General features: G+C 42.6%; 1 protein-coding gene across 6 annotated transcripts in view; it reads left to right on the top strand.

Moving 5' to 3' along the window:
- Window positions 1-26,759, top strand: part of NTF3 (neurotrophin 3) — an 88,577-nt gene that overhangs the window by 17,644 nt on the left and 44,174 nt on the right. For 2 of the 6 annotated variants that reach the window (XM_087967732.1, XM_087967727.1), the window contains exon 1: window positions 19,301-19,484. The exons of the other annotated variants lie outside the window; for them this stretch is intronic. The gene's annotated coding sequence lies outside the window, so the exon portion shown is untranslated. Of the gene's footprint in view, window positions 1-19,300; window positions 19,485-26,759 lie in introns of those variants that run through there. 6 annotated transcript variants of the gene reach the window in all.

Here is a 26,759-nt window from a genome sequence, read left to right as displayed (position 1 = left end):
TTTGTGAGCATGGCAGGGAAAGGATACTGCAAAATCCCCATTCCCTCCCTACCCCACTAATCTGCTTTCCAGCTCTGTTCTCCTGTGCAGGGCAACCAAAGAAGACCCAGCCGATCAGCTGGGACTCAATGGGAGGCAAAGAATAGGTGGGATTGGTGGGGCCAGTCAGAGGTGGTATTTGCCGGTTCTCCGAACTACTCAATGTTTCCACTACCGGTTCTCCAGAACTGGTCAGAACCTGCTTGAAGACCACCTCAGCTTCCAGACAGGAAAACGGTGGTTCTGGGTGGGTCTGGTTGGAGCCAAAGCTTGTCAGATGGCATCATTTTGTGTCTTGACTCCGTGGCTGCCTTGGTTTTAATTCTTAACCATAGCCACGAAAATAAGAGGGATCAGCTATCAAGTGGAGGGAATCAGGAGTCTAGGGCAATTCAGATGAATATAGCTTTATTTTATATATATTTTTAAAGGGTTTCACCGCAGCATTTTAGTAACGAATTTACGTGTGCACAAGTTAAAAGTAGGTGGCTGGCTTTTATTTGTTCTACAAAATCTTTCCAAATTGTGCATTGGGTGATTGCTGTGTGTGTGAAATGACTGACATGGGAGGTTGGCTCTCATCTCCGAAAGTGTTTCTTTTTCTCCCTCTGATAAAGTCATCATGCGGGCAAGTTCGGCGCTTGTGGGAGTTACACAGGGGAAAATATAGGTTTATTGCCTGATAATGCCAAAGGTCCCCAAACTTGGCAACTATGATGGCTGGAGATTTCTGGGAGTTGAAGTCCACAAGTCTTAAAGTTGTCAAGTTTGGAAGACCTCTGCTAATGCTCTCTACAAGAATCTGAGCTACTAAGGGTCAAAGCAAATTGGAAGTCGCTGAGAGACAATAGAATTCAAGCCGGGGTGTGAAAGGACTTGAGACTGATGACACACTTGATCCCTCCCTCAGGCTCAGCCTGGTCGTCTCCTATACCGGTTCTACTTCAGTTGCTCTTGGCCAAGTTTGGTGGGGAGCAGCCCTGGCTGGCCCAGCATAAGGGTTGTCGAAGGCCACTCTCAGATGCCTCCTGTAAGACACACCGACTGCTTTTCTATAGACAAATATTTTGGGGAAGTTATAGCTCTTGTTGTGTGCATTTTGGGGCGGTTTGCTCTGTTGTGTTTTGAGGTGTGTGCGAGATGTAAATCTGAGCCCTGAGAATATTACAGGAGTGTTGCTAATAAATGCTGATGAAGCCTTCCGATTGGAAAATGAAAGCTCATGTTGCCTGGTTATTGTTTTTGTTGTTGAGTTGTGGCTGAGGATTAGTATGTGACATTGAGCTTCCAAGCTCTATGTTGAAGAGTAAGGGCCCTCCTGCTCTCTCTCTCTCTCTCTCTCTCTTTTGGCTTTTGGATTATTGCTTCCTTTTAAGGACAGTCAGTGCTGTGGAAATCTGGTGCAAATATCCGGAAACAGAAGGAGAGTTCAAAGCACTAAAGATTTATTCCATGCTACCTATGCAATTATTGTCAGAGTACAACATATGTGTACAAAATGAGATTGGCTGAGCCTACAACAAGAATCTGATCTATTAACGGTGGGCACTAAATTGGGGCCAAATACAAGACAATAGACTTCAAAGGCGGAGGGGAGCTGGACTTGGGGTTTTTGTGGGAACTCAACAATTTCAAACTGATGATGCCTTTAACCCCGCCCTCAGGCTCAGCCGGCTCATCTCCCATGTCTGCGTCACTCTGCGCCAGCTCCGTTTGATCAAATCCCTCTTTAGAGTGAGGGTCAGCCAAGGGGGCTCTTTAATCCCATCCCACCCACATTGCAATTTACCAGCCTTCTAGAAATGACATTGACTAGAAAGCAGATAACATAGAAAGCAGGACAGAGTATTTGACTTAATTTGACATCTGTTCCTTTCTCTGCAAAGAAATAAACACTTTTTCTTTGGGGGGGGGGTTTCTATTCTAACCACAGTTGAGTCCAGGGGCACACCGGATGCTTCCATTTCAGAGGTTGGTCTTCAGCAGGTTCTGATCGGTTCTGGAGAACCAGTAGCGGAAATTTTGAGTAGTTCAGAGAACCGGCAAATCCTGCCTCTGACTGACCCCGCCCCCATCTAATCCCTGCCTCTCATTGAGTCCTAGATGATTGGCTGGCTCTTCTTTTGTTGCCCTGCACAGGAGAACGGAGCTGGAAAGCAGGTTAGTGGGGTGGGAAGGGAATGGGGATTTTACAGTATCCTTCCCCTGGAGTGGGGTGAGAATGGAGATTTTGTAGTATCCTTCCCCTGCCACGACCACCAAGCCACACCATGCCCACCAAGCCATGCCCACAGAACTGGTAGTAAAAAAAATTTGAATCCCACCACTGTTCCATTTACATCCTGTAAAGGCCCCCAGCCTTTTGGGCACCAGTGAAAAGAGGTTTTTCCGTGGACCAATGGTGGCATGGTTTCACATGCTGCCGATATCCCACGGATGGGGCTTTGTTTGTTTGGGTGGACCGGTTGCTCGTCCATAGACTGGAGGTTGGGGACCCCTGCTGTAAATCCTACCAATACCATCCCACAAGTGGTGGGATTCAATTTTTTTTTTTTACTCCCAGTTCTGTGGGCGTGGCTTGGTGGGCGTGGCAGGGGAAGGATACTGCAAAATCACCATTCCCTCCCCAACCCACTAACCTGCTTTACAGCTCCATTCTCCTGTGCAGGGAAACCAAAGGAGACCCAGCTGATCAACTGGGACTCAATGGGAGGCAGAGAATAGATGGGGGTGGGGCCAGTCAGAGGTGGTAGTTGCCGGTTTTCCGATCTACTCAAAGTTTCCGCTACCGGTTCTCCAGAACTGGTCAGAACTGGCTGAAGACCACCTCTGCATCCCACCATATTCCAAAATAATATGTGGCCAAAATATAGGTATCCTTAACATGAGCAAATTGAGCCCCACATTTCTGCGGTTAAGTGAGACATTTGTTGAGTGAGTTTTGCCCCATTGTACGACCTTTCCTGCCACCATTGTTAAGTGAATCACTGCAACGGATCAGTTAGTCACCCAGTTGTTAAACAAATCTGCCTTTCCCCCATTGGGCTGTACTTATCAGAAGGTCGCAAAAGGGGATCGCCTGAGCTTGGGACACGGGCCCCACCGGTCATAAATACGAACCGGCAGCCAAGCGCCTGAATTTTGATCGCACGATCATGTGAAAAACGGTCCTACGTCACTTTTTTCAATGCCGTTGTAACTTTGGAACGGTCAGTAAATGAACTGTTGTAAGTCGAGGACTGCCTGTGTTTGGCTGATGGAAGGGAGGACCCAAAGAGGGTTCTTGTTGTTCAGCTCTTATTATTTGAAGAGTTTAAAGATGCATTGGTAAGAACTTTGCTGTCTGGGTGGCTGGATAATTATCCGGTTAGCTCAGAGGTTGGTTCAATAATATAATAGAGCTGGAAGGGACCTTGGAGGTCTTCTAGTCCAGCCCCCTGCTCAAGCCACAGAACCTATACCATTTCAGATGAGTGGCTGTCTAGTTTCTTCTTAAAAACCTCCACTGATAAGAGCACCCATGATTTCTGTTCCACTGCTTAATTGTTTTCGCTGTTAGGAAATTTCTCCTTAATTTCAGGTTGCTTCTCTCCTTGATGAATTTCCATCCATTGCTTCTTGTCTTGTCTTCTGGTGCTTTGGAGAATAAATTGACCCCCACTCTTCTTTGTGGCAGCCCCTCAAATACTGGAATACTGCTATCATGTCACCCCTAATTCTTCTTTTCTTTAGCCAGACCTTAGAGCCGACCAGGGAAATATTTATCAGTTTTTTCTTTATTAGTAAATGTTAACCCTGCCTTTCCACTTAAACAATCCCTTCGGGTGGTTCACAGTCACAGAACTTGGGGGAAAAAAAATCAATATCCTCAACAGTAGCATCATTAAAGTCAGCCAACGGTTCAAAGCTTGGAAGAAGACACAAGATCTTATTCTTTGTCTTTATCTGGGGAGCTTGGAGTCCAAACCAGAGGTGGCCTTCAGCAGGTTCTGACCAGTTCTGGAGAACCGGTAGCGGAAATTTTGAGTAATTCGGAGAACCAGCAAATACCACCTCTGACTGGCCGCATCCCCATCTCTTCTCTGCCTCCCATTGAGTCCCAGCTGATCGTCTGGGTCTTCTTTGGTTGCCCTGCACAGGAGAACGGAGCTGGAAAGCAGGTTAGTGGGGTGGGGAGGGAATGGAGATTTGACAATATCCTTCCCCTGCCACGCCCACCAAACCACACCCACCAAGCCACGCCCACAGAACCGGTAATAAAATTTTTTGAATCCCACCACTGCACCAGCCTATTCCAGAGATCTGCCTGACCTCATCGAACAGTTTTCTGTAGCTGCCAGACAGCACGGGGGCCAAGATGGAACCCTGTAAAACAATCCAGACATTGAGCAATTGTTATATCTATCATTTAACTTCAGATATATCTCTTCTCTCAATCATCGATGCCCTGGTTATCTCCTGTATGGACTATTGCAATCCACTCGACATGGGTCTACCCTTGAAGAGTATCCAGAAGCTTCTGTTGGTGCAGAACACGGCCGCAATGAGCAATTTTTGGCACCCCCTCCAAGGATGGCACATGTAGCAGCTTAGTTGTGTGAGCTACACTGGTGCTGGTTTGCTCCTGGGTCCAATTCAAGGTGTCAGTTATTACCTTTAAAGCCCTACATGGCATCTCCTCCTCAGCATATCAGCCTATCCCACCTGGTCAGGAAGGGAATTATGGACCCTATCAGCAGGGGTGGGATTCAAAAATCCCAGCAACCGGTTCTCTGCCGTTTGCATAAGAACCGTTTGCCAAGCCTCTGAAGGTCCTAACTGTGGAAAAAAATGGTCCTAAGTTTTCAGTGCCATTGTAAGTTTGAACAGTCACTAAACAAACTGTTGCAAGTCAAGGACTAAGTAACCTGTTTCCCCCAAAATAAGACCCTGTCTTATATTTTTGGCTACCAAAAAAGGCACCAGGTCTTATTTTCGGGGATGTCATCCACTGACTAACCTCACTTGTGTGCATTGGCCCTGGTCTCCTTTTTGCTGTCAGAGGTCTTCAGGAACTTCTTCTTCTGCAGCTGGCAAGGCTTTCCTGAAGGCCTCTGCACCCGATAACAAAGCTCTGGATCGATCCAGAGCTCTGTTATCAGCTGCAGAGGCCTTCAGGAAAGTCTTGCCAGCCTTGCTGGCTGCAGAAGAAATGGGCCGGCAAGGCAGGTGTCAGGGTGTGAGAGGCCTGGCTACAACTGCCCAAAGGCAAGTAGTAGCGCCTGCATTCCCACCCTAGCTTAAATTTTACCTGTGCAGCAGTCTGGAGTGGGCAAGATTTTAATTAGGGCTTATTTTGGGGGCAGGGCTTATATCTGGCAAATGTGTAAAAATTCAACTAGGACTTACTTTCAGGGTGGGTTGTATTTTCGGGGAAACAGGCTATGTCTCCCCCTTGAGTTTCGACCATCAGAGTAGTAGTTGGGTAGAGGAGAAAGTTGGCTGTCAGGTTCTCAGGAACAAGAATAATAGGACATTGTACGGGTGGACAGTTGCTGGCTGCAGGTCACAATGTTGATTTGAGCGGTGATCAGGAAAGGCACTAATGAAACGAGTTGAGTTTTCTGCTCTGGCCTTCAACTGGCAGGTGTTTGGTTGAAAAAAAAAATCAAACTGTCAGATACCTTTAATGGGGTCAGAGCCCTCTTCCAATCCACGAATGTTTCATAATCCTGTTTAGCCTGTTCTGATTGTTCTTTCGGGACTTTGAGAACGGCTTCCAATTCCTGAAGAACCTGATTGACTGCAAGGTTCTAAACTCGGGGTGATTCTGCCCCAGGGAGAAAGCGTGTGAGCTTGTATGGAGTGTGCGTCGAATGGGGTCGATGGCTGTGTTGCACAGCTGGGAGTGAGAGGCTGACCCAATTATCCTGGGATAATTAGCATGGCAGCAGAGGTATTGTTCCGGAAAATCGTGAACGCGCTCTGTTTGTGTATCTGATTGGGAAAGTGGAGACAAATGTTCTCAAGATGGTATCTTGAATAGACTGCACCAAAACTGCGCGCTGAATGGAAACATTTTTCCGCGAGGGATGAGTGCATTCTCGCAGCCTGTTATGCAGTTGGAAACTGTGTGCTTCAGAAAGTATTGGGCCATGTTGCAAACTGAGGCCAAACAGAGAAGCAAATGAGCTTCGAATGTCGAACATAGACTAAGGGAACCTCAGAGGTCTTCTGGACCAACCCCATGCTTGAGCAGGAGAGCCAATACCATTTCAGATAAATGTATGTCCAGTCTCTCTTTTTAAAGCCTCCAGCGTTGGAACATTTACAACTTCTGGAGGCAAGCCGTTCCACGGATTAATTGTTCTCACTGATAGGAAATTTCTCCTTAGTTCCAGGTTGCTTCTCTCCTTGGTTAGTTTCCATCCATTGTTTCTTGTCTTGCCTTTTGATGCTTTGGAAAATTGACCCCCCCCATCTTTGTAGGAGTCCCTGAAATATTGGAATTTGCTATCATATCACCCCATACCTTCTTTTCATTAAACTAAACATACCCAGTGCTTGCAACTTCATTCTTCATATGTTTGTTGTGGTTAGCCGGCAGCAGGATGTCTGAGGAGAGCGAGGACTCAGATGAGGGGCCAGGACCATCAGGGAGCGGACTGCTGCCTTCAGAGATTGTGGGGGCTGGCAGCAGCGATGAGGAGGTTCCCGAGGAGCCTGTGCCAAGTGCGCGTGCGCAAAGGGTTGCTTGCAGGAAAGAGCAGTTGCAGCAGCATGGGCGACTTGGGAGTAAGGCTGCAAGGTAATGGCCCCTCCTTCAAGAAGATAAAAGCCAGCTGTGAAATGAATGTACTTTGCAGAAGGCAAAGACGTTTTGAAACTCCAGCCTCATGGACATTCCAGTATCCTGAGTTTATATTTGAAGATTCTTATCTTGCAAATTATTTCTTGTCTGTTATCTTTTGGCAAGTTTGGCACAGTTTGGCAAGACTTGTGTTTATCACAGCTAATTATTTTGTAAAAGCATTACAAGTTTTTTGTTTCTTTTGGATTGTGTTTGATTTGTTGGAAAAGGGCATGGGTCAGAACAATGTTTTAGTCTCCAGTTGCCCCTTAATCATCGTTGTTGCTCCTCTCTGCACTCTTTCTAGAGTCTCAACATCTTTTTTATAGTGTGGTGATCAAAACTGGATGCAGTACTCTAGGTGTGGTCTTACTAAGGCTTTATAGAGTGGTATTTATACCTCATCTTGATTGTATCCCTCTGTTAATACAGCTTAGGATTGCATTGACTTTTTTGGCTGCCACCGCACACTGCTGGCTCCCATTTAGCTGGTTGTCCACTAAGACTCCAAGATCCCTCTCACAGTTACTGCTATTGAGCCTGGTTTCACCCGGTTTATATGTGTACTTTTGGTTTTTCTTGCCTAAGTGTAGGAGTTTACTTTTCTCCACATTGAATTTCATTTTGTTAGATAGGGCCCAGTGTTCTAGTCTGTCAAGATCCATCTGGATCTTGAGCCTATCTTCTTGGGTGTTAGCTATTCCTGCCAGCTTAGTTTCATCTGCAAATTTGGTAAGTTCCGTTTCTATTCCCTCATCTAAGTCGTTAATGAAGATATTGAAGAGTACTGGGCCTAAGACGGAACCTTGTGGTACCCCACTGCTTACTAGATTTATAGAATTTAGAACCCAAGAGCTACCTCGGTGTTGCTGAATAGCAAAACTTTTCCAGTGGCTCATGCAATTGATTGGCATAATTGAATGCACCTTGGAAAGGTGTGCACCTTGGGTTAGGTTATCAAAGCCCTTCGTCTTCCAAGTCTTCCTTATAGAACAGGTTCATTCCAGGTATGGTGCAACAGCTGGAATTCAGGAATATTGGTGGCAACAGAAAGCCCGGTCCTCTTGAAACCACCCACACCCGTGAACCAAGAATTCGGTCAAACGCCGTGATGTCTATTTAGTAGCAGAAGCCCAAAATAGGCGAATGAGGAATGCCATCCAAGTGCTGCCAATCTGTCAGCAGATCCAAAACCACATAGAGCAAGGGTGTCAAACTGAAGGCCCGAGGGCTAGATGTGTCTGCAATGCGGTCAGATCTGGCCCATTAGGCCATCCTGGTCTAAACTAGTGTGAAGAGGAAAGATTACACCAATGTGGCTTCGGCCCAGTCTACCCAATGCGAAGAGGGAACATGCCAGCAGTTTGGGGGAGTGGCATCAAGCTGGCCACACCCACCCAGTTGGCCATGACCACCTGCCCCCCCTGAGGTCACCCACAGCCCTGATGTGTCCTTCAATGAATTTGAGTTTGATACCCCTGGCGTAGGGGGTATTGGGCAAGAATTTTGATCATTCGTAGCTCCGTCTGGCATTTGCCTCTACGTAGCCCAGATGTTGATTAGCCTCAGTCTGAACCTATGCCAACTTGGCCTGTGTATTCTGACTCTTTTACTGCTCATTTACCTGTCCTTTCAGGGCTCAGGTTTTTTTTAAATAATACATTTTATTGAATAAACATTAAAAACAATTGAACACAGTGTGACTTTCTTGGCCATCATTTTGGCCATACAAGCTATAGTATAGAGATACACATAACAGTTAATTTCCTTTTTCCCTTATGTTATTAGTATAGTGCTTGCTGCATATTATTTCTAGTTAAATTTATATACAATTATATACATATTTACAACGGGCTTTTATACTCATGCATTCATATCATCTCGTATTTGTCCATTATATTCCATTCTCTTTGGTTTAACAAAACTTTAACTTTCATTCCTGTAAAGCGTCAACCCTTTCTTTCTTTTTCCTTGACTCTAGCCATTTATGATTCTTGATTCTTAACGAATGTATCTTTTCTTTTATGTAAACTGAGAGTATTTACAGCAAGACAAATTCCTTGGGTCTCCAATCACACTTGGCCAATAAAGCTATTTATTCTATTCTATTCTATTCTATTCTATTCTATTCTATTCTATTCTATTCTATTCTATTCTATTCTGTTCTGTTCTGTTCTGTTCTGTTCTATTCTATTCTATTCTATTCTATTCTATTTATACATTTTACTCCAGACTTTATAATACTCTGTCTCACCCTTTGATTTCTAAAGTTAGTGTTGAGGTAATTCCCCGTTAGGAGAATGAGCGCATACAGGGAGACGTATTTGAGATAAGTGTTTGAATAATACACACACAGTACACAGATACACTGTACAGTAAATGTAGCTTTTTACTTCCAGAAAGGTTTAAGCAAAGTCCAAAATAAGCAGTCCAAAGTCATTCATAGGTAAATCAGTCAGTTTTTCAATCCCGGGATAATCCAATAAGAAATTCCAGTGTCAAAAACAGTTCAGTAACAAACTTACATCAGAAATAGCAGTCAATTAGTAAAAATGGAGGAACGGCAATACTTTCCAACAGAAGGAAGCAGAGATACACTCACACTCTCTTCTGAGACTCAGACTAAGACAAACCAGGTTTCTGGCTCCATCTTATGGCCGTTTGAGAAAAACCACACCCAATTGCAGTTTTTGCAATCTCTTAAAGAGACAGTAGTAAAATGTCTATCCTGGCTTATATATTTCTAACCCAAATACCTGTTAGGTGATTTATATTCCTAACAGTCTATCCATCTCTGCACAGACGAATATTTTCCTTATTATTTCACTTTCTGTTTCTTCCAGTTTTGGGCATACACCAATCTCGCAGCTGTTATTATAGGTATCATTAAATATATTGTTTCTTTACTGTATTTCTCATTAATAATTCCCAGTAAGAACGTTTCTGGTCCAAGGCTCAGTTTTCATGTATCAACTCTTCCATCTATGCTAATGTCCCAAGGTTCAAACCAGGGGGCAAAAGCCAATCGGTGGGTCAAATGCTGGGGCAGAGTTCTTAAAACAGACCCTCTTGACCTCAAACTCCAGCTCAAATGAAAAGGTTCAACAGGCAGAGCTGTCGACTTAAAAGTGAATTTTCCAGAAATACATGAGTCCCTGCAGGGGTGGGATTCGAATTAGTTAACAACAGGTTCTATGGGCGTGGCTAGGTGGGCATGGCCATGTGACTGGGTGGGTGTGGCTTCTTCTTTTTGGTACCTCCCCATGCTCCGTTTTTGGGCCTTCTGGGCCTCAGGGAAGCCTCCTGGGGGGGCATTTTGCTCCCAGGAAGCTTCCCTGGGCTCCGGAAGGCAAAAATGGAGCGAGGGGGATGCAGCCCCCCGCACCCCTTTTTGCCTCTTGGGCCTCAGGAAAGCCTCGTAGGTGAAGCAGTAAGACAGTGAGGGGGATCCCAGCACTCAGACCCGTTATCCTTACTTCCTTCAGTTCCAGCTCCCCCCCCCTTTTTTTCCTCCTCTTCTTAAGGAAAACTTGGCTAAAGTGGGCAGTGAACAAGGTCGTAGAATAGGAGCTGGCAAAGTTCAAGAATAATATATTGGATCTGCATGAGTATTGAGAATAGAGGAGGACGAGATGATGACATGGATACCTAGGGTAAATGGAAGGAAGGAAGGAAGGAAGGAAGGAAGGAAAGGAAGGAAGGAAGGAAGGAAGGAAGGAACAAAAGAAAGAAAGAAGAAAGAAAGAAAGAAAGAAAGAAAGAAAGAAAGAAAGAAAGAAAGAAAGAAAGAAAGAAGGGAAGAAAGAAGGGAAGGTAGGAAGGAAGGAAGAGAGAAGGAAGGGAGAAAGGAAGGAAGGAAAGAAAGAAGTAAAAAGGGCAAAAAAGAGAATGAGAAAGAAGAAAAAGAAAGGAAGAAAGAAAGAAAAAAGGAAGGAAGAGAGAAAGGAAGAAAGAAAGAGAAAGGAAGGAAGGACAGGAGAAAGAGAAAGAAAGGAAGGAAAGAAAGAAAGAGGGAAAGAAAGAAATAGAAGAAATGAAAGAAATGAAGGAAGGAAGGAAGGAAGGAAGGAAGGAAAGAAAAACTAAGATAAATTGCTATGAGTTGCCCAAAAGTGCCAGAAATCTTCAAACAGGGAAAACCACGTCATGTGAAAAATGCCCTTAGTAGAACATAACACCCTCCTTGTAATCCAGCATTTGGTTTCTGAAGGTCACCAGTGAGATAGTCATTTCTGAGTATTCACAAGTACATTCAGATCCTGATAACAGCCTTATCTCCTTCCCTAAAGTCTGGAAACAAACTGTTCTGTTTTTGAAGATAAATGGGTATGGAAGTAATCCATTTCTCTGGAGCAAAAACTGAGCGTCCCCATCAGGTAAACATAGCAGTGTCAAGTTTGGGTATTGTACTCTGCATATGTTGGGGGCTATTGTTTTAGCCTAGGAAACTCTTGCTGGTGGCACAACGGTGCATGCTGGGGATCGCAGGTGTATGCGCGAAGATGTGCGGTGCACGGCGAGGGGATTGCGCCCGCAGGTGCCGTGGGTGTGTGTGGGGCCCAGCATGCATTGCCTTCTGGGTGCTGGCACGTGAGCACCGCCCACGAGCACGTACGCAATTATCTATACGGGAGCCGAAAAAGGTTCTCCACCATTGTTATATACATTGATACATTACAGCAATTTTCCATATTTCTCATCTGCTACCTTAATATCCTTATCTTATTTTAATTTTAAGTCCTTCCTTTTCCCCCCACCATTGGTAAAATCTATCAGTCTCGTCCTTATTTTTTTATTTCCAACATTAGTTTATCCATTTCGGCGCATGTCCATATCTTTTTAATTATCTCGGTTTCATCGGGAATTTCCTTAACTTTCCACTTTTGAGCATAAACTAATCTTGCTGCCGTGATCATGTGTATTATTAGATACATTAGTTCCTTATTGTATCTGTCTGTATTGATTCCCAGCAAAAAAATAATAATAATTCCGGTTTATATTCAAGTTTAATCTCACCAATTTCTTCTAGCCAACTTTGAATTTTATGCCACAATTCCTGGGCTTTCCTACAAGTCCACCAAACAGGATAATACAATCCATTTTCAGTGGCTATGATTGAGTAGATATTACAGAGATATAATGTGATGACCCGGGGTGTGGCACAAAAATAACCAAGTCACAAAAGTGGATAAATTCCGTTTAATACCTCCAACTTGGCCCCCAATGTCCAGTTATCCTCGGCTGGGGTTCAAACTCTTTCAAAAACAGTCTGCAAAGGGAAGAAATGCAGTCCGAACCCAAAGTAAAGATAATTAAAAATAAAACAAAACCAACACAAACCACGCTGAAGTAATTAACACAACAGGCCAGGATGATAAATTGAAGACTTTCAAAGGTTAACAAAACACACGCAGTTGGGAGGACACCAAAACCCAGATAAGCCTCGACAAAAATAATGCACGCTTTGCTTCCAGCAAGGTGCTGTGTGCAAACGCCCTTCTTATATCCTGTTCTCCCAGCTGCAACTAATGAAAGGGATCAGGGCCCTTTTCTCTCCTGTAAGCCACATTGCTCCCTTCTCCTTTTCTCCCTGCATGCCCCAGGATGAAAAGGTGATGGGCCTGGGTCTTCCTCTGAATGCCCAGCCGGCCTGTGCCCTTCCCCAGTTTCCTCCACAGCCACCGAAGCCACATTCCCACTCCCTGTCAGCTGCTCAATCTCCCCCTCAGAATCAGACTCCAACAAGGGCATGACAGATAAACATATGCTTATTTTATGTGGAGCGTTTCTGTTTTGTAGGGAGCAAAGCTTCGTGTCTATAATTACAACTGGAGAGATGCCATAAATGACCTTCTCCCAGCTGCTGTTTGTTTGTTTGCTTGTTTGTTTGTATGAGCTAATGCCCTTTTCTCCTACAAAAGGTCATGGCATAGATATCCCTCTCTGAAGCTACGGTTCCCTCAAATGGCATTTGTGGGAAAGATTGGTTGGGTTACTCATTGAGTTTCCACAGCTACGTGGGAATCAAATCTTAAACATTGCACCTCGTTGGCTCTTTTATTTCTAATCTTCTGAGGTTCCAGATTATCTAGAAGAGAGGTCTCCAAACTTGGCATTGAGTAGATTTCAACTCCCAGGATTCCTCAGCTAGCCAACTCCCCTCAGCTATGCTGGGGGGAGTTGACTGGCTTAGGGGAGTTGGAAATTGAAATCATGCTGGCTGGGGAATTCTGGGAGTTGAAGTCCACAGATGCAGTATGGAAGTTTACCTGGGTTCTAGATCAGGAGTCTCTAAATTTAGCAAATTTAAGAGTTGTTGACTTCAACTCCCAGAATTCCTCACCCAGCAAACTCTCCTCTGGTATGCTGGGGGGAGTTGGCTGGCTGAGGGGAGTTAGAAGTTGGCTGGCTGGGGAATTCTGGAAGTCCACAGATGTGGCATGGAAGTATACCTTGGGTTCTAGATCGGGGCTGTCCAAACTCGGCAACTTTTAAGACTTGTAGACTTCAACTTCCAGAATTCCTCAGCCAGCAAACTAAACTCCCTGTCAAGGTAGTGATTTAAGAGCTGACCAGGGGCTGCAATGATGTAATGATGGGAATGAGTCAGCAAGGTTTTTGGCTGTTATCCCTTTAAGAGCCTGTATAATAAGAAGAGGCCCCTGTTAGGGAGTCTCTCTCACGGTGTGTGGAAGTATCCCTGAGTTCTAGATCAGGGTTCTCTAAGCTTGGCAACTTTAAGACTTGTAGACTTCAACTCCCAGAATTCTTCAGTCAGCTATGCTGTCTGGCTGAGGAAAGTTAGAAGTTGAACCCATGCTGGCTGGGGAATTCTGGGAGTTGAAGTCCACAAGTCTTAAAGCAGCCAAGTTTGAAGACCCCTGACCTAGAACCAGTGGTAGGATTCATATTTTTTTTTACTACCGGTTCTGTGGGCATGGCTTGGTGGGTGTGGCAGGGGAAGGATACTGTAAAATCTCCAGTCGGAGGTGGTATTTGCTGGTTCTCCGAACTACTCAAAACTTCCGCTACCGGTTCTCCAAACCTGCTGAAGACCACCTCTGCTTAGAACCCAGGGATACCTCCACACTGCAGCTGTTGAGCATGTGAATCATCATATTTTTTTTAACAAATTCCCTTGACTTGTAATTAAAATGGAACTTCCAAACAACATGCAAACCAGAACCATCACGATTCCAACAGCCACTTGCCGTGTTTCTGGAAAAGGAAATGAACTGATGAGTACATTTGGTATTTCGAAAGGATGTTGTGGGCTTTTTGCAAAATGCCACATGCAGCCACAAAACATTCCTTGGCCAGATGGCTGCGTTGGTCCCTTTCAGCGTCCACTGATAGCTTCTTTTCCGTTACTCAAGAGAGGCAGGCGGGAATATATGGGAAGAAAATGAGGGATGGATCCAGCCAGCCTTTTTCATTTCCCTAAGGTTGCCTCTTGGGACGATCAGGTTTCTAGGAGGTCGACATACAATATGACTTTTTGGAATTAAACAAGATTTAGGCCACCCACTGTGAAGAGTTGGGCATCGGCGGAGATGCAGAGAGGCCCCCTCTGGTGATTTGGGGGGGAAGGGTGCAACCCACTTGAATTTCGGACAAGCATCTCACTGGTTAAATGGGGACGCAACCAAACAGCATCCTTGTGCCATCGCTTTGCTGTCCATAAACTATCAGTTTCCAGGAAGAGCCGAGAGTTACCAACTCTCAAAAAGATTTGAGGGCTGGTTATCTGGGGGACCACCCCTTCCTGCCAATACTCACTCCCTGGAACATGTTTTCATATTTTTATTTTATTATTTTACTAGCTTGATACCCATGCTTCGCTACAAAACTATGTGGTCGGGCTTAGTTTTTGGGGAGGAAAATAGGGGGGGGGGGGAGAAATTCTGCCTCTGTCTACCAGCATCCATCGGTATTCATCTGGCTAGCGTCCTGTCAGTGTGTGAGAAAGTTGAGGGCTGTTTGGAAACTGAAAGAATATTTGCTGTGTGAGCAAGGAGACAGCAAGGAGCCTGGGCGTGGCTTAGCTCAACTGTTCTGTACTAAAGCTGCTTGGTTCTGTGAAACTGAAACTCCTCTCCTCTGCTTGTGTTTTGCATTTGGAACAGATTTCTTTTCAGGTGGGGAGGAAGAGTAGAACTCCTTAGCATCAGAGCATGTTAATAATAATAATAATATACAAAATACTAATGCTCTGATGGCCATTTTGAAAAATCCTTTCTTAGTGAGCACCTTGAAGCCAAGAGGAACATACGTGCCAAATTTCAAGTTTGTAGGCTTTACGGTTCTGGAGATTTTGTGATGATGGTATTTCACTTTTATATATATAGATTTTATTTACTATTTTTGTAAATAACTTAAGGCAGTGAACATACTCAATACTCTTTCCTCCTCCTATTTTTCCTACAACAACTCTGTGAGGTAGATTGGGCTGACAGAGAGCGACTGGCCTGAAGTCACCCAGTTGGTTTTCAGGCCTAAGGAAGGATTAAAACACATGGTCTTTTGGTTTCTAACATGGTGCCTTAACCACTAGACCAAACTGCTTCTCCTGTTTGCCCTTCTAGACAGGGGCATGATTTGTTACTCACTCCTTCCTCAGCTGCCTCCAGTTAAAGAACTTTTGTGGTCCTTCAACAGGATGTAAAAATGCTTTACCAAATGCACCCAAATGATACTCATCGAATAAGTGGAGTTGGAAGGGATCTCAAAGATCATCTATTCTGCAGGAAAAACAATGAATGGCAGCCTATTTTATTTTTTACTCCACTTCTAGTATAAGCACCATCAGATCTGTTCAGTTCTATTCTGTCCTGTCCTTACCCCTTCCCCTCCCCTCCCCTCCTATTCTATCCTACCCTGTTTCCCCTAAAATAAGACCCAACCACAAAATAAGCCCTGGCATGATTTTTCAGGATGCTTATAATATAAGCCCTATTCCAAAAATAAGCCCCGGTTAAGATTGTCAGCCAGATGGACACATTTAGTACCATATTTCTCCCAAAATAATACCTAAGTGGAAAATAAGCCCTGATGCATCTTTTGGAGCAAAAATTAATATAAGACCAGGTCTTATTTTCGGGAAAACACAGTATCATTTCTTCCATTGTCTTAGTCCCTCTGATTGATTTAACACTAAAAAAAAAGAAATCACTCCAGTTGACATTTCTTGAAATGTTCATTAAGTACTGATCTTCCAATCATTCCCTCTTAATCCACCCCACTGGGAAGCTATTCCCATTGAAATAAAGGATAGCAACACATGAAGACCATTGCAATTATACTTTTTTTTTCCCTGAATGCCATTTTCATTCTTGTTTTCTCTTATGCAGTTTCATATTGTTTATTTGGCTTTGTTATCATTTGTTTTGGAAAGCTTTCCACAAAAGAGCATTATTGTTTTCCCTTGTGGCAGTTTTGTCCATAATAGTTACTTTAGATTAGTGCAAAATAAGAGGCAGTTGCCAGAAACTTGATTCATGGAGGTTTCATTCCCTCAGAATAATTGGTAGAATTCCCTTGATTTGATGTCATCCCAATTTTTTTTAAATTTAGGGATGTGCTGAATGTTTGGTTTCAAACTACTTCAAGTGTGTAACTTCCTAAAACTTCATAAAAGTCTAATTTTGCCTGAAAGACCCTTGCTTTAAATGTTTAATAGACTGTTCTAAACATTTTGGAAATACAGAAATACAAATCCCACCAGGCTCCAGGTTGACTCAGCCTTCTATCTTTCCGAGCTGGGTAAAATGAGGATCCAGATTGTTGGGGGCAACAGGCTGACTCTGTAAACTGCTTTGAGAGGGGCTGTAAAGCAGTGTAAAGCGGTATATAAGTCCAAGGGCTGTTTCTATTGCTATTACGGTCAGCAAAATATCTTGCTCAAAGGAAGCGGAAATGCAATTTTGAATGTTGAGAGCACCATGTTGTTATATACGGTGTAAATTTCTTTCTTTTTCATTTTCAAATCAGGATATGAGTTTGAGTGAAATCATTCTGTCATATATATATATATTTGGGCCAAACAGATTTGTAGTTTCCCACCTTTTCTTAATATATCTGCCTCCACTTGACAAAAGTGTGTAGCCTGTGTGTCTGTGTGTGCTCAGTACTTTTAGCCTGATTTTTTTTAAAAACCTATATTTTTAACCTTCCTTGGGTATCTTTGTTTGGTTCTTTTCATCAGCACTATTTGCGACGTATCTCAGCTGAAGGCCATGACTAACGTTGAACGTGACGCCGTTGGGCTTGCATCCACGTAATTGTGTTGTTGTTGTTAACTAGAACAAGAACTGAGGCAAATCCCGATGCTTATCAGTGCTGTTCTTCACTTGGTAGCTTATTGTTGGAGCTTCATTTCAATCCGTCCTTTGAGTGCAGATGCAGTTTGTATAACATCTTGTGAGACAAATTGGATCCCCGATTCGCCGGAGAACTCTGTTTTCATCAATCTAACAGTTTCCAGGTGCCTGGGATACTTGCCTTCCTCTCAGACAAATCTTGTTGTAAACTGAGGTAATTCTTTTGCCAACAGTTAAAGAACTGTAAAGTCTTGTTCTCACTTTGAGTTCCTTTATCAGCTCCCTGTGTTCCTCCTTCTCCTCCGCTTCCACTTCTTCCTCCTCTTCCTCCTTTGATTTCTTTTTTAATATATATATTTTATTTGTTTTCTTATTACATACAATATGTGCTTAATTAATGGCGTACTGTCTGGGTGAATTCGTTTACATAGTAATAACAAATGCCTATAGAGTGGTAAATGCTTAACAGAAGTACTTCTACATCTACAAGAGAACAAATGCCTATAGAGTAACTTTCTACGTAACGCTATAATATATTCTACTACATTTCTTTATTTATTATTATGATTCCCTTCACTACTTTTATCCAGCCATTGGTAAAACAAGTCCCAAATTCTAAAATATTCTGTGCCTTCTTTTTCTTTTATCTTCAGTGTTAGTCTGTCCATTTCTGCACGGTCTAATTTTTTTTAATAATGTCTTTTTCCATAGAGGTTTCCTCACTTTTCCAATGTTATGCAAATACAATTCTTGCTGCTGTTCCTCCTTTCAACTTCAGCTGCATGTTAAAAAAATATTTACCAGAGTCTAATAGTCCTCGACTTATAAACCATTCATTTAGTGATTGTCTGAAGTTTCAATGGCAGTGAAAAAAAGGGACTCATTTCCGTTTTCCACATTGGCGACCATTGTAGCATCGTTGTGGTCACATGTTCGATATTAAGGCACTTGGCAACTGACTTGTACTTATGACAGTTGCAGAGTCCTGGGGAATCACGTGATCCCATTTTGTGACCTTCTGATAAGATCAGCGGGGAAGCCGGATTCACTGACCATGTTACTAAGTTAACAATTCCAGTGATTCATTTAAGAGCTGTGGCAAACAAGGTCGTAAAATGGGGGCAAACCTCGCTTAACAAATGTCTCACATAGCAACCTAAATTTCAGGCTTCAATTGTGGTCCTAAGTTGAGGACTCCCTGTATTCTCAGTGGAAAACAGAGGGATTTAAAAAACAGTTCTGTTTCAAGCTGGAAATAGATCCGCAATTCTTAAAATAAGATTGTTCCTGCTTGAAGGTTTGCAGCAAAATATTTGATGCACTCCAGTTACATTTGTCTTGGTTTTCCTTTCTTTGGCCTAAAAATGGGGGAGCTGGTGGAGAGATATATATAAAAGTATTGAGCCTCGGTGGCGCAGTGGTTAGAGTGCAGTACTGCAGGCGACTTCTGCTGACTGCCAGCTACCTGCAATTTGGTAATTCGAATCTCACAAGGCTCCAGGTGAGATTCATCAGCCTTCTGTCCTTCCAAAGTGGATAAAATGAGGACCCAGATTGTTGGGGGCAAGAGGCTGACTCTAAACCGCTTAGAGAGGGCTGTAAAGCACTATAAAGCAGTATATAAATCTCAGTGCTATTGCTATTAGGGTAAGCAAAATATCTTGCTCAAAGGAAGCGGAAATGCAATTTTGAATGTTGAGGGCACAATGTTGTTAAATATGGTGTAAATTTCTTTCTTTTTCATTTTCAGATCACAATATGAGTTTGAGTGAAATCATTCTGTCATATATATATTTTTGGGCCAAACAGATTTGCAGTTTCCCACCTTTTCTTAATATATCTGCCTCCACTTGACAAAAGTGTGTAGCCTGTGTGTCCGTGTGTGCTCAGTACTTTTAGCCTGATTAAAAAAAAACACCTACATTTTGTAACCTTCCTTGGGTATCTTTGTTTGGTTCTTTTCATCAGCACTGTTTGCAACGTATCTTAGCTGAAGGCCGTGTCTAATGTTGAACGTGACGCTGTTGGGCTTGCATCCACGTAATTGTGTTGTTGTTGTTAACTAGAACAAGAACTGAGGCAAATCCCGATGCTTATCAGTGCTGTTCTTCACTTGGTAGCTTGTTCTTGGGGCTTCATTTCAATCCATCCTTTAAGTGCAGATGCAGTTTGTGTAACATCTTGTGAGACAAATCAGATCCCCGATTCGCCGGAGAACTCTGTTTTTATCAATCTAACGGATTCCAGGTGCCTGGGATACTTGCCTTCCTCTCAGACAAATCTTGTTGTAAACTGAGGTAATTCTTTTGCCGACAGCTACAGTCTTGTCGTTCTCACTCTTGAATTCCCTCATCAGCTCTCTGTGTTCATCCTTCTCTGCTTCCTCCTCTTTCTCCTTTAACTTCTTTTTTAATATGCATTTTTTATTTGTTTTCTCATTACACACAATATGTGCTTAATGAACAGTGTACTGTCTGGGTGAATTTATTTACATAGTAATAACAAATGCCTATAGAGTGGTAAATGCTTAACAGAAATACATCTACATCTACAAGAGAACAAATGCCTATAGAATAACTTTCTACTTAATGCTATAATATATTCTACATTTCTTTCTTTATTATTACTATTCAGCTTCACTACTTTTATCCAGCCATTGGTAAAACAAATCCCAAATTCTAAAATATTCTGTGTCTTCTTTTTCTTTTATCTTCAGTGTTAGTCTGTCCATTTCTGCACAGTCTAATTTTTTTTAATAATGTCTTCTTCCTTAGGGGTTTCCTCGCTTTTCCAATGTTGTGCAAATACAATTATTGCTGCTGTTCCTCCTTTGACTTCAGCTGCATGTTAAAAAAAATATTTACCAGAGTTTAGTAGTCCTCCACTTATAACCATTTATTTAGTGATTGTCCAAAGTTACAACGGCACTGAAAAAAAGGACTTATTTCTGTTTTTCACATTAGCATCATCGTGGTCACATGATCCAAATTCAACTGCTTGGCAACTGGCACAGTTGCAGTGGCCTGGAGTCATATGATAGATCCCATTTTGTGACATTTTAACCAGCAGTCAATGGTTAAAATGGCCTGATTTACTCAACAACCATGTTACTAACTTGATATCTTAGTTGGTTTGTCACACTGTACTCTTTTTCCTAAAAAAGGATGTTTTCCTTCAAGGAATGTAAAAGCTAATTATATATTTATAAGTGGTTATTTTATGTTTAAGGTATGAAAAATCAAGTTTGGGCTAAGTCAGTGCAGAAAAAGTGTGTTTATTCATAACCAAATGTCTATCAAATCTTTCAGGCTCGGCTCACGGTTAGTTTCATCTGATTTGGGAGTTTAGCATCTTGGTTAGAATCAAATTGTTGAATCATTTGAAAAGCCAGACTTGTGTGGCCCGCATAGACTAGTCTTTTGCATTTCATTAAGGCCTAGTTTGAACTCAGCCTGAAGTCTCAAATGTTCTGAAAACAGGGAACATGCTCATCTGCTGCTCTACATCTGGCTGGCTTCACAAGTTCATGGGAAACATCTGAAAAGCAGCTGCAAACTTTTTTTAAAAATCTAAAAAAACAGCCCTTCACTGAATCATGAGGCTTCAGCTGCTCTTCCTGTATTTTCTACCGTCAACTGAAGGTCAGAAAGCGAGATTTTCTTGGTGGATACAAAATTAGCTGTGCGAATTAGGAGGAAGGCAGCTTAGGATCCATCCTCTAATAGTCTAACTTTCCACCTGGAGGGAAATTATTCTTGTTTTAGTGCGGGAAACCTTGAGTTCATGCGCCTAGCTTCTTACAGGGGTGCGGGCCCCCTTGTCTTTTCTTCTGGTTTCAATTTTCTGCTTCTGTGTGACTTATGGGTCCTTTGCAATGAGATTGTATTGTCTTTAAAAATTGGTTGAAGTGGAAAAAGGCCCTGAGTTTGATTTTGCCTTAAGTGTTTTTGCAAGCTGTATGTTCATATACTCTTCCCGAATCTCTTTGATAGTGTTTGTTCTGCCAGATGAACTTCTAGGCAAGGCTTAGAAGTGGAATCCATGCAGCTTAATGAATTAACCAGTAAGGAGGCCTCATGGCCAGTAAGACAGAGATACTACGGCCCTAACTTGCAGGCTATGACGATGCAATTCAAATAGTCCTTGACTTAGAGGAGTTCATTTTGTGACCGTTCAACATTACACAGGCACTGGAAAAAGTGACTTAGGACCAGTGGTGTGTTGTAAAAATTTTTAACAACTGGTTCTCTGGCTGGGTCGGCATGGCCGGTTGGTCATGTGACTGGGTGGGTGATGTCACTCATCACACCCAGGCGGCCATTCGCCTCAAAGGAAGAAGTAAGATTCAGCTGGTTGGGGCTAATTCCACCACTGGCTGGTCCTGCCCCCACCCATTTTTTGGACTGTTTTTGGGCTGTTTTCAGGCTGGTTTTTGGGCTGGTTTTCAGGCTGTTTTTAGCCTGGAAAATGGCTTGAAAATGGCCCCAAAATGGCCTGAAAACTGCCAGAAAAACTGACTGAAAACAGCCCACAAAAACAGGCTGTTTTGGGCCCATTTTTCAAGCTGTTTTGGGGGCATTTTCTGGACATTTTTTGGGCTGTTTTTGACCTGAAAAATGGTTGAAAACAGCCTAAAAATGCCCCCCCAAATGGTTTAAAAACAGGGCAAAAAACCAAGCAGGGGTGGGGCCAGCCAGTGGTGCGATTTGCTGGTTCGCCGAACCACACCTAATCTTAACTACCAGTCCACCAGAACCGGTGCAAACCGTCAGCATCCCAATCTGCTTATGACCAGAGTTATTATATTATTTTATTTATTTTTTTGGTTTGATTATTTTCTTTTATTAGTTTTATTTTTATATATATATGAGGTTTTTATATTCCTGTAAGCTGCTTTGAGTCACCATGGGCAAATAGGTGGCAATATAAATTTCCTAAATAAATAAATAAAGTGACTTATGACCATTTTTTCATCCTTACAAATCATTTGTGGCATTCCCATGGTCACGTGATCAAATTTCAGATGATTGGCAACTGGTTCATATTTATGATGGTTGCAGAGTTCCCAGAGTCATGTAATCCCATTTTGTGACCTTCTGACAAGCAAAGTCAAGAGGAATTCATTTAACTGATTCATTTAACAGCTGTGGCAAGAAAGGTTGTGAAAGGGGACGAAATTCACTTAACAAATGCCTCACTTAGCAACAGAAATTTGGAGCTCAACTGGGGTCACAAGTTAAGGACTACCTATGCCCTAGCTCACTTCAGCCTTGGTATCATGTTTCATGGATTGCTAGCATTGTTTAGCAGAGAGAAAGATTCCTCTGGTTCATAAACTTGCTGGATCTGGTAATCTATTCGGTCGAAGGTAGAATCAGAAGGTGGACCTGCCCAGGGGTGGGATTCAAATTTCTTAACAACCAGTTCTGTGGCCGTGGCCCAATTTGTGGGTGTGACTTAGTGGTCATGTGAATGGGTGGGCATGGCTTGCTGACTGGGCGTTGCTTGCCAACATGACTGGGTGGGTGTGGCTTGTGTGTAAATATTGTAAACATTTATGTAAATATTGAATTTTTTTTATAAAGAAAAGAGCAACTTTTACCCCAAATCAAGCAAAGCAGACAGGCAGATTGAGTTGCTTGAAGAATCACAGATTCACTCAGAGATCTACCTTTCTGCAGTCTGCTACCTAAGTCTGCACTGAAAAATAGAAGCTTCAGTCTTAAGGAAAGTTCAGCTCTGCTTTTAGATTAGCTAGAAAGCAAGAAATTCAACTTTTTCCTGCTTTCTAGCTAATCTAAATCTCCCGGCACAGCTGATAGTCAGAACAGCTGATGGTCAGGGAAAAAAAAAAAAAAGGAAAAATAGCAACTTACAAAAAATTGGGAGAAAGCACAACGCAGGCAAGTTGGATGGCGTGCATGCCAGGTAAGGAGTGAGTGGGTGGGGCGGGGCGACCAGATAGAATCGGTCTGACCAGGTAGAATCCCACCCCTGGACCTGCTTTCTCTGTCTTTTTTTTTTTTAATTATTATTATCATGGACACATTCTTCTCTGATCTGTAAATTGAGGCCACCTCTAAGAATAGTGGAAAGCTGCTTAAAACAGTATTATATACAATATTGTTATAATGTACAATACTGATATAGTATACAATATTGTTAGTCCTGTTGATCTTTCAAGAGACTTCAACACTATTTGGATTGACGCCTTATAGATTTGAGTCCCCAGGAGCCATGTACGGCTGCAAGAGTTGGACCATAAGGAAGGCTGAGCACCGAATAATTGATGCTTTTGAACTGTGACATTGGAGAAGACTCTTAAGAGGAAGACCTTGGACAGCCAGGAGATCCAATCAGTCCATCCACAAGGAAATCCCCCCTGACGGTCCTTTCGAAAGGACAGATTTTGAAGCTGAAGCTCAAATATTTTGGCCACCTAAGGAGAAGGAAGGACTCCTTGGACAAGACTCTGATGTTGGGAAAGATGAAAGGCAAAAGAAGGAGGGAATGGAAGAGGATGAGAAGGTTAGATAGTGTCATCGACGCAATGAACATGAATTTGGACAAGCTCCGGAAGACAGTGGAGGACAAACGGGCCTGGCATGCTATGTTCCATGGGATCGTGAAGAATCAGACATGACTTAACAAGCAATAGCAATAGGATTTATACCGCTTCACAGTGCTCTCTCTAAGCTATTTTACAGTCAGCTTATTGCCCCCAACCATCTGAGTCCTCATTTTACCGACCTCGGAAGGATGGAAAGCTGAGTCAATCTTGAGCCGGTCAGGATCGAACTGCCGGCAGCCAGCAGAAGTAGCCTGCAGTACTGCGTTCTAACCACTGTGCCATCATGGTTTACCGAACAACAAGAACGGCTTTAGGTCAGGAGTGGTACATTCCCCAAACTTTTTTTTTATCTTGGGGCAATCAGAGTGGTTTTTTTTTTTTTGAAACTGTGCTGAAGTTCTAAAAATGAGGGGCTGCCATTATCTTGCTGCTTTGCACTTTTTATCCTAATTGGCACCTCCCCCCCGATAAATAGGCTCAAAATCCTTATTTTAATTGCCCCAACTCTCCAAAATCATCATCTCCTTTTAATGACCTCATAATCCCTTGTGGAGTCTGGAGCTGAGTGTTTTAGTGGCTGGATGCCCTTCCTGTCACCAATGCGGAGTTTTGTTTCAGCAGATATATTCTCAATGTGCCCAGAGAGAGAAATATCTGCCTCTACCTGCGATCGAACTCACAGCCTCCTGATTGTGAGCCGAGAGTTCCATCTCTAGTCTACTGCACCACCCCAACTTTCCAAAACGCTACCCTCAATATTGGGCTGAACATGTTATCCCCACATAGCCCGGTGCTGTCCCCCAAATTGGCATCCTCCTCTGTACCCCTTAGAAGCCCAAAAGGCAGGAGAAGGGCATATAGAAAGTGGCCATGGCTGGAATCTGTTTTTCCAACCATCCATGTGTCTGTTGTAGCCAATGGTTTTCCACAGACCAGAAGGTTGATTGGCCCCCATCTCCTGCCTGGTCCAGTCCCCAGAAAATGCCTCACCTTGCTTCAATCAAAAGGAGCAACCCCCGCACTAAACTTCCACACGGCTCCATGAGTCCCCTCCTTCTCCATGTGTTTTAAGGTTCTTAATTGCACAGAGAAAAGGCCCTTCGTGAACCCTTGGAAACAGTGTTTGAAGTGCCAGAATTTTAAGACCAGAAAGTGGCGAATCTCTTTTTCCAATTAAACACTGTGTAGAGATTGCACGTACACCCGGCCTGGGTCTGCCTAAGGAGAGAGAAAGAGAGTGCCTGAGAGAGATGCTTCATGGTACAAGAGGAGGTATGAGATTCAAAGAAAGAAGGGCCTTTGTCATAAGCCTGCAAGGTCTTGAGATGAACCTCAATCCAAGTACTGAATACAATGTTTTATGTACGGATTAGGATGAAATGTAATGCAATATCGGTAGTGCAGATTTCAAATCTTGGGATGGTCATTCTGAAAACAGCTTGGCAACATATGTCAGCATTACAATTTTCATTATTTTGTAAGCTTTGAGAGCAATTGCCAATTCCTTCCTTCTATTTCCCTTTCTTTCTATCTTTCATTCTTTCTTTCTCTCTCTCCTTTCTTCTCTTTTTCCCTCCCTTTCTTTCCTTCTCTCTTTTCCCTTTCTTTCTTTCTTTCTTCTCTCTTCTCTTTCTTCCTTCCTTCCTTCCTTCCTTCCTTTCTTCCTTCCTTTTCCTTCTTCCTTCTTTCTTTCTTTCTTTCTTTCTTTCTTTCTTTCTTTCTTTTCTTTCTTTCTTTCTCTCTCTCTCTCTCTCTCTCTCTCCTCCCTCCCTCCCTCCCTCCCTCCCTCCCTCCTTCCTTCCTTCCTTCCTTCCCTTCCTTCCTTCCTTCCTTCTTGAGTCCTTTTATACTGGTTTAGCCATTAACTGGCTTAATTTAATATCTGTACATAACCATCATATTTATTACAGCAAAACTGCAGTATTTACAACCGAATGTCTTTTCCACCTTTAAGAATGAATTCATTCTTTAAAAGGAATCATCTTACTTGAAAATTTAAAAAAAGGAAAGATCAAGCAAATCTACAGTTATTAACAGAGGACTTCTCTCTGTAAAACATTGGAAAAATATTTTTGCAAGCATATGTGAGATAGTTTTCAGTAAGAATATCCAGTGTGTACCCGTTTATTTGAAACAGAGTACTATGGTGCTTGATTTATAATAGGACAAATACAAGAGGAAAAGATACATTTTCCAGACCCAGAGATGACTTCACCTTACTAGAGACATTTTGAGGAATACTTACAGAAAGGTAGCATTAGTGATAGACGCAGAAATTACAATGCATTAAAAAAGTTTTACTTTTTTTCTTCCCTGGAATTTATATTTAATGGAGAGCCTTTGGTTGATTTTATTGTGAAGAAGTCACAATGTCATCGCAGGCCATATTATCTGACTCTTCCCCAATCTCATGTTAATAATGCAATAATAGACTGGATAGAAGGAGATGGTGTAAGGGAAATGGATTGAATGATATAAAACAATTGTAATATTTTTCATAATTGGATAAGAGACTAGGAAATTGCTGTAAAGTAGTAAAAACATAAAACTAAACTAAATAAATAAGACACCTTGAGTAGAGGAGGAGGAGGAGGAAGAGGAAGAAGAAAAGGAAGAGGGAGGAGGAGGAGGAGAAGGAGAAGGAGAAGAAGAAGAAGAAGAAGAAGAAGAAGAAGAAGAAGAAGAAGAAGAAGAAGAAGAAGAAGAAGAAGAAGAAGAAGAAGAAGAAGAATACTCAGGTCTTACTCATCTTATCTCTTTTGCTTCTTTAACTAGAGGTATAACCTCATCTAATTAATATACAGACCAGCCTCCCTGCACATTAACATCTTGGCACAAACATAGGAAGTACATTAAGGAATGTACATTTCTTATCTACTCGTAAAGTGGAATTCAGTTCCTTTTCTTCTCAAAACTCTGTCCATGCTTACATACTTCAGAGCTGACAAGCCCATGCCTGTTCCTTGGATTTGCGGCCTGAATGGAGGCTTCCACCCTCAAT

This window comes from Notechis scutatus, chromosome 6 (genome assembly GCF_049901735.1).
Source record: "Notechis scutatus isolate UNSWTSFEM ecotype Mainland chromosome 6, rNotScu1.2, whole genome shotgun sequence".
NCBI classification, from domain to species: Eukaryota; Metazoa; Chordata; class Lepidosauria; order Squamata; family Elapidae; genus Notechis; species Notechis scutatus.
Note: the sequence above shows the minus strand (reverse complement) of the source record. Positions and strands in the feature narration are given on the sequence as shown.